General features: G+C 49.5%; 1 pseudogene; it reads left to right on the top strand.

The window, feature by feature from the left end:
- The first annotated feature begins 266 nt into the window (after window positions 1-266).
- LOC125546945 (uncharacterized) lies at window positions 267-7,466 on the top strand (annotated as a pseudogene).

Consider the following 7,466-nt stretch of genomic DNA (forward strand, 5'->3'; position numbering starts at 1 on the left):
CTTCTAATTTAGATATAGGTAGGCATATTTGGTTGGGCTCTTCTCATGACCCACACCGTGTACCTATGAACATTGTTTTGAATCAATAAAGCGAGCGAGATTTCTCAAAAAAAAACCGGTATGTATACACCATGACTTGTGAATTTTTTATCGATCCGATATCGAGTTTATCTGCCTTAATTAGCTACATCATTATGCTTGATGAAAAAGATACACTCATCCTCTGGTGAAACTTCATTTAACACAGTGCATGCAGGACAAGAACAATGGCTCGAGGGCCTATAGACTTCTAGAACGCATGGGCGGTTCAGACTCTGGTGCTGGTGAGCCTCACTCTTCAGGTTACCCTCGTCTTGCTAGCTGGGATCCGGCGGAGTGAAGCATCCTGGCGTTTGTTCAGGTTCATCCTCTGGCTGGCTTACCAGCTGGCTGATGCCACTGCAATATATGATCTTGGTCACCTCTCTTTCGACGGTGCCGCGTCCCGTGAGCATCGAGTCGTCGCGTTCTGGGCGCCGTTCCTGTTGCTGCATCTTGGTGGCCCGGACAACATCACCGCCTACTTACTCGAGGACAACAGACTCTGGCTGCGACACCTGCTCACTCTCAGTTTGCAGGTGCTAAGCGCTGTCTACGTCCTCTACAAGCATTACATCGGCACCGAGGACATGTTCCTGCTTGCGGTCATCTTGATGTTTGTCGTCGGTGTTCTCAAGTAAGGGGAGAGAACATGGGCGCTCAAGTGCAGCAACATGGACAGCATCCGGAGCTCCCTCAAGAAGGAACCACACGGGCTAGATGCCATTTCTACCTCGACGATAGACCCCCACAAGGGGGACCCAAGGGAAATGTCGAAGAAGAAGAATTCTTCATGCGGCATGCACACTCCCTGTTCCACATATGCAAGCACGCAGTAGTCGATTCGTCGAGCGACAGGGATGAAGACAACCGTGAGATCAATGTACTTGAGCAGCTCACATATGAAGATAGGTATTTGGTGATGGAGTTGGAGCTTTCTTTGATGTACGACATCCTCTACACCAAGGCAGCCGTAGTCCACACTTCATTTGGCTACTGCGTCTGCATAGTCTCACCTGCTGCCATCGCAGCTGCGCTCTTGCTGTTCCAGTTCAGTGGGAAAGATGGTCACAGCAGAGTGGATGTTACCATCACCTACATCTTACTGGGTGGTGCCTTAGTCCTGGAGATAAGATCACTGCTGAGTGCACTTGGGTCGAGTTGGACACTACCCTTCTTGTGCGGTACAAGATGGCATTGGCTTCAACATGCAGTTCTCTGTGCAGGGAGATGGGATCGTCTTCATCGTTGGATTGTATCTCTTCACCGGCTCATAAAGTTCATGGGGCTTGATAGATTCTTGAGGTCAGCAAGGAGGTGGTCTGGCACTGTGGGGCAGTATAACATGTTGCACTTGTGCAGTCGTCCCAGCAGAAAGAATAGGCCTCTGCTGGGTAAATTTGCCAATATGCTGGGAGCCGAGGAGTGGTGGGACAGGGAGCTTCACTCGTGGGCCGTCAAGTTTCCAGAGGACCTGAAGCAGAAGTTCATGTTGCACATAGAGGAATTGGTCCGGGATGGGACAGTGAGCACACAGGGCATTGTCAGGGGGAAATGGGGCGAGGAGGCACTTAGCACTTGTAACCTGTACAAGGATCTGCAAGACAGACTAGGTGTTGAGTTTCAAGAGGGCATCATCATCTGGCACATCTCCACGGACCTCTTCCTCCTCCACGAGTGTGGGAAGAAAGCCAAGGCCATGGCCATGGAAGGCGAAGCACTCTGTGCCAGTGAGGAGGACATCATGTTGCTGTCAAACCACTTGATGTTCCTTCTGGTGGAACGCCCGGACATGCTGCCAGGCCTTGCTCAGAGCAGATTGGACCGGCGAACCTGCGAGAATCTGGTCGACACATGGTGTGAAAAAGACGACCAACGCCCTGCTCCGAGCTGCAGCAACTTGCTCCGCTTGTATGACGACCCTGATTCCCACTCTAGTCACCGGGAGAGAGAGGAGCTTGCCGAGATGGTGGTACTGGGTCTAGACAAGAAGCCACGTGACTGTAGAAAACCTAGGCTAAAGCGTATGCTCGATGCAGGGACGCGTGCGTGTTGATATAGGGCACAAAGGCCTGCGAGATTACAAGGGTTGTTAGGCCATGGACTTGATCTTCAAGTTAACTAACTAACAGATATGGGATCAGGTCTCCTTGGCCTAACTAAATACAACACACGCACACGCTACAGATATACATCGTTTAACACTCCCCCTCAATCACAACTATCCAAGTTGAGATTGTGCCTAAAAGCTTGCAGCTGCCTCAAAGAAAGCGGTTTAGTAAATCCATCTGCAACTTGATCGCCAATAGGTATAAACCTGATATTCAACAATCTGTCAGCCACCCTTTCTCGAATAAAGTGGTAGTCTATCTCTATATGCTTGGTCCTGGCATAAAAAATAGGATTAGCAGACAAGTATGAAGCACCAAGATTATCACACCAAAGTGATGCTGCCTTTGGATGTCGAACACCCAACTCTTTCAACAAGTTCTGAACCCAGATGATTTCAGTAGTAGCATTTGCTAGAGCCTTATACTCAACTTCTGTACTTGATCTGGATACAGTTGGCTGTTTACGAGCACTCCAGGAGATTAGGTTACTTCCAAGGAAAACTTCAAAACCTTCAATTGATCTCCTATCATCAGGACAACCTGCCCAATCTGCATCTGAGAAAGCACTTACAAGCATCGAATATGACTTTCCCAGTTTGAGTCCATGACTCTTTGTTCCTTGAAGATATCTAAGTATTCTCTTTACTGTTGTCCAATGCACACTAGTAGGAGCATGTAAAAACTGACATACTTTATTTACTGAGTATGAGATATCTGGTCTAGTCAATGTCAGATATTGTAATGCTCCTATAATACTTCTGTACCTGGTAGAGTCTTCTATCCCAAGCATGTCTCCATCATAAAGGGACAATTTTTCAGAGGTGGACAAAGGTGTAGATGATGTCTTACATCCCTTCATGCCCATCCTTTGAAGTATTTCTTGCACATATTTTTCCTGTGACAGAACAATTCCATTCTTTGCATATTTTACCTCAATTCCAAGGAAGAAATGAAGACTACCAAGGTCCTTGAGTGCGAACTCCTTGCTCAAATCCATGAGAAGGGCTTCAACTGCTTTAGATGATGAGCTTGTAACAACTATATCATCAACATAAATAAGCATAAAAATAGTTATCCCATGCCGATGATAATAAAACAACGAAGTATCTCCCTTGGACGGAGCAAAACCAAGAGATTGTAACTTTGAGGACAATCGAGAGTACCAAGCTCTAGGTGCTTGTTTCAGTCCATAATTTGCTTTATCAAGTTTGCAGACATGATGAACACTTCCTCTTTCAGAACACCATGCAAAAACGCGTTCTTGACATCTAGCTGTCTTATGCACCAGTTTCTAGATACTGCAACTGAAAGAATTAGTCTAATGGTGGCAGCCTTTACTACAGGACTAAATGTGTCCTCATAGTCAATCCCATACCTCTGTTTAAATGCTTAGCAACCAGACGTGCCTTGTACCTGTCAACAGTGCCATCAGACTTTCTCTTTACCTTGTAAACCCACTTGCAGTCAATTATATTCCTGCCCTTGGCTGGTGGAACCAAACGCCATGTTTGATTCTTTATTAGGGCTACATACTCCTCATCCATGGCTTCCATCCAACGGGATTCACCTAGCGCCTCTCCAAAGCTTTGAGGTTCACCTGTTGCACAAAAAGAACCCCAACGAATACAGCCATCTTTGTATACTGTAGGTTTAACAATACCACTTTGCGATCTGGTGTGTGAACACACGGGAGTAGGCGGAGCTGGCCGATTAATTTGTTGTTGAAGACGATTTGTAGAGGATGAAACAGCAGATCCAGAATCAGCCACAGAAGATCCACCAGAGAACTCCTGTAACGGCTCTTGTGCAAACAAAGACAGATTGGCTGGCGCGAATGAGGCTGCCTCTCCGGAACTGCCACTTGGCGCCGCCTGTATGGTGCGCAGAGGCTGGTCGGGCGGGGGCACACCTGCGCCCGAGCGTGCAACCCCACCGATGTGTGGACTGCGCTCGTCCGCACAAGTGGGCCGACCAGATGCCTGTGCAGGGGGCCCGCCTGACCCCGCCGCTGAAGATGCCCGACCAAGGCCACGCGCTGGGGCCCTGCCTGGACCCACAGTGGGTGCGGCACGCCTGCCCGCCGAATCAGGCGACGGCGCTGATCCCGCAGGAGATCCTGCCGCGTCTGACAGGATGGATCCCGAGGGAATCCCACCAGGATTGGCGACCGGATCCTCTGTGGCTTCCCCTGTGGTTTCTGTGAGCATAAAATCATGCGCATTTTCGCTATTTTCTGTTCCATATTCCTGTACACTTTCAGCAGAATTTTCATCAAAGGCATTATTGTGGGACATTGACATGTGGTCAGCAGCATCTACTACTCCCCCTTGAAGAAAACCAGGTGATGGCAGAAGATGTGAAGGTAGAAGAATGAGTTCTTTGCGAAGTTGAGCACCGGCGTTTGGGTGGAGTTGGGCAAAAGGAAAGACATGTTCATTGAAAACCACATCACGTGAGACATAAACCTGACCAGAGGCCACATCAAGGCACTTGTAGCCTTTGTGGAGGGTACTATACCCTAAAAACACACATTGTTTTGACCGGAATTCAAGCTTGTGTTTATTGAAGGGGCGTAGATTGGACCATACGGCACACCTAAAAATGCGAAGAAAGGTGTAGTTGGGTTTTGTACCGAAGAGGTGTTCGAGAGGCGTTTGGTTTTTGATGACCCTACTAGGAACACGGTTGATGAGGTAAACGGCAGTGAGAAATGCCTCATCCCAAAACTTCAAAGGCATGAAAGCATGCGCAAGAAGAGATAGACCCATTTCAACGATATGCCTATGTTTCTTTCCCGCGGACCCGTTCTGTTGGTGAGCATGGGGGCATGAAACCTGATGAGTAATGCCAATGCGTTCAAAGAAGAATTTAGCTTTTGATATTCACCCCCCCAATCCGTTTGTATAGCCAAAATCTTGCGATCAAAGAGGCGTTCAACATGTTGCTGAAAGATATGAAACTTCTCAGACACGCCAGACTTATTTTTTGAGCAAATAAATCCAACTAAACTTGCTAAAATCATCAATAAAGCTCACATAATATTTTTGTCTGCCTACAGAAACGGGTCCAGGACCCCACACATCTGAAAAAACAAGCTCTAAAGGAGCGTTGGACTCACTAGTGGACTTAGGATAAGGGAGTTGATGGCTCCTGGCCATCTGACAAGCATCACAAACCAAAAGATGATCTATTTTATTGGACAAAGGAAGACTAAAATCTCGAAGAATTTTCTGAACCACCAGGAATGCAGGATGTCCTAGGCGCCTATGCCATCTTGATGTAGACGGTTTGACCACGCTAAGGACTTGTCGAGTGGGAGGATCATCTTGCCGACCGGAAACTGGGAAGAGACCATCTCTACTCTCGTTTTGAAGAATGATCCTCCGAGTGGCCCGATCCTTAACAAAAAAAGTTTCAGGGTAAACTTCAAGAAAGGCATGATTATCTTTGTTAAGTTGATAAGCGGAGAGTAAACTCTTGTCAGCTTGAGGGGAATGAAGGATATTGTTTAGACCTAATGAGCGATGGGGTGTAGATAAAACTGAATGACCAACATGAGCAATGTTCATAACTTGACCACTCGCAGTGTGAATTTGTTCCGGGCCGGTGTAGCGATCATGGACAGCAAGCTTCTCCAGTTTGCCAGTCACGTGATTCGTCGCACCAGTGTCAAGATACCAGTTGGTGTCAACCCCATAAGCATGGGCGGCATTGGCAGATCGGTTACCACCGCCACCTCCACCTCCTGCTGGATTGCGCACATTGTTGTTGTAGTTGCGGTCGTAGCGCTTCTTGCAACGCCATGCTCCATGCCCTTCAAGCTTGCAGATTTGGCACTTCTCGCGGTCACGGTCACCACGATCACCGCGGTCACCACCCGGGCGGGGCGGACCACCAGAGCCGCCGCCACCAGAGTTGTCGGGGAAGCGGGCGCCCGTGTTGTTGTTGTAGCCACGGGAGCCACCGCCACCGTTCCAGCCGCCACTACCATTCCCAGAACGGTTGGAGTTGCCGCGGCCGCCGCCCTTTGCAGCAAGGTTGGCGGAGTAGACAGAGATCTGGGCGGCGGTGATGCGGGACTCGGCAGCGAGCAACAACGAGAACAGCTCGCCGAGGCCAATGGGTTGGTCGGTGGTGGTGTGTGTGGAGACGGCGGAGACGAAGCTGCTGTACTCCGGTTCATGCAGAATACCTTGGATGATGGGAGAGACCACATCATCTTCATCCAAGGGCCTCCCAGCAGCAGCAAGTTCATCAGCAAGCCCCTTCATCTTGGTGAAGTAGGCAGCCGCCGAGAGGTCACCCTTCCTGGTGTGATCGATCTGGTCCCTGAGCTGGATGATCCGAGCTCGGGATTGCGAGGAAAAACTCTGAAGGAGAGCGTTCCAAGTTGCGCTAGCGGTTGTGCAGTTACTAACCTGCAAAAGAACATCGCGGGAGAGAGATGCGATCAGGAAACTAAGCACCTGCTGGTCCTGAGTGACCCAAACGGCGTGCGCTGGGTTGGCGGTGACGGTGATCTCCTTCTTGCCGGAGACGTCTCTCTCCGTTCGAAACTCAGCGGGGGGCTCCTGGGTGGAGCCATCGAGGAAGCCCATCATGCCCGCTGCCCTGATGTGCGGCAGCACTTGAGCACTCCAGACGAGGAAGTTCTCCCGATTCAGTTTTTCTGTGATGGTGTGGCCGAGAGAGGCAAGGGAGGGCGCAGCCATGGCGAAGGTGGAAGAAAACATGACCTAGATGCGATGGAAGAGATAGACTCTGTATACCATGTAGAAAACCTAGGCTAAAGCATATGCTCGATGCAGGGACGCGTGCGTGTTGATATAGGGCACAAAGGCCTCCGAGATTACAAGGGTTGTTAGGCCATGAACTTGATCTCCAAGTTAACTAACTAACAGATATGGGATCAGGTCTCCTTGGCCTAACTGAATACAACACACGCACACGCTACAGATATACATCGTTTAGCAGTGACTACACTAAAGTTCCTCGTATCTCTATGCAATCCGTGTTGCAGAAGCCTTGGCTGCTAATGATGAGAATGCGGAGCGCAAGTGCTGCTCGATGCGAGTTCTCTCCTTGGTGTGGATGGATTTTATGGTGTATGCTGCTAACAGGTGGAGCAGGGAGTCCCATGCCAAGAAGCTTAGCAGTGGAGGTGAGCTCATAACCATCCTCTGGCTTCTCACTGAGCACCTCCACCGCCTGGTCAAGCCTGACCCGTAACCACCGGCCACCGCAGAAGCATCAACAGGAGGTACTCAGCTGGCATGA

Source organism: Triticum urartu, chromosome 2A, assembly GCF_056163025.1.
Source record: "Triticum urartu cultivar PI428250 chromosome 2A, HENAU_Tu73, whole genome shotgun sequence".
Lineage (NCBI taxonomy): Eukaryota > Viridiplantae > Streptophyta > Magnoliopsida > Poales > Poaceae > Triticum > Triticum urartu.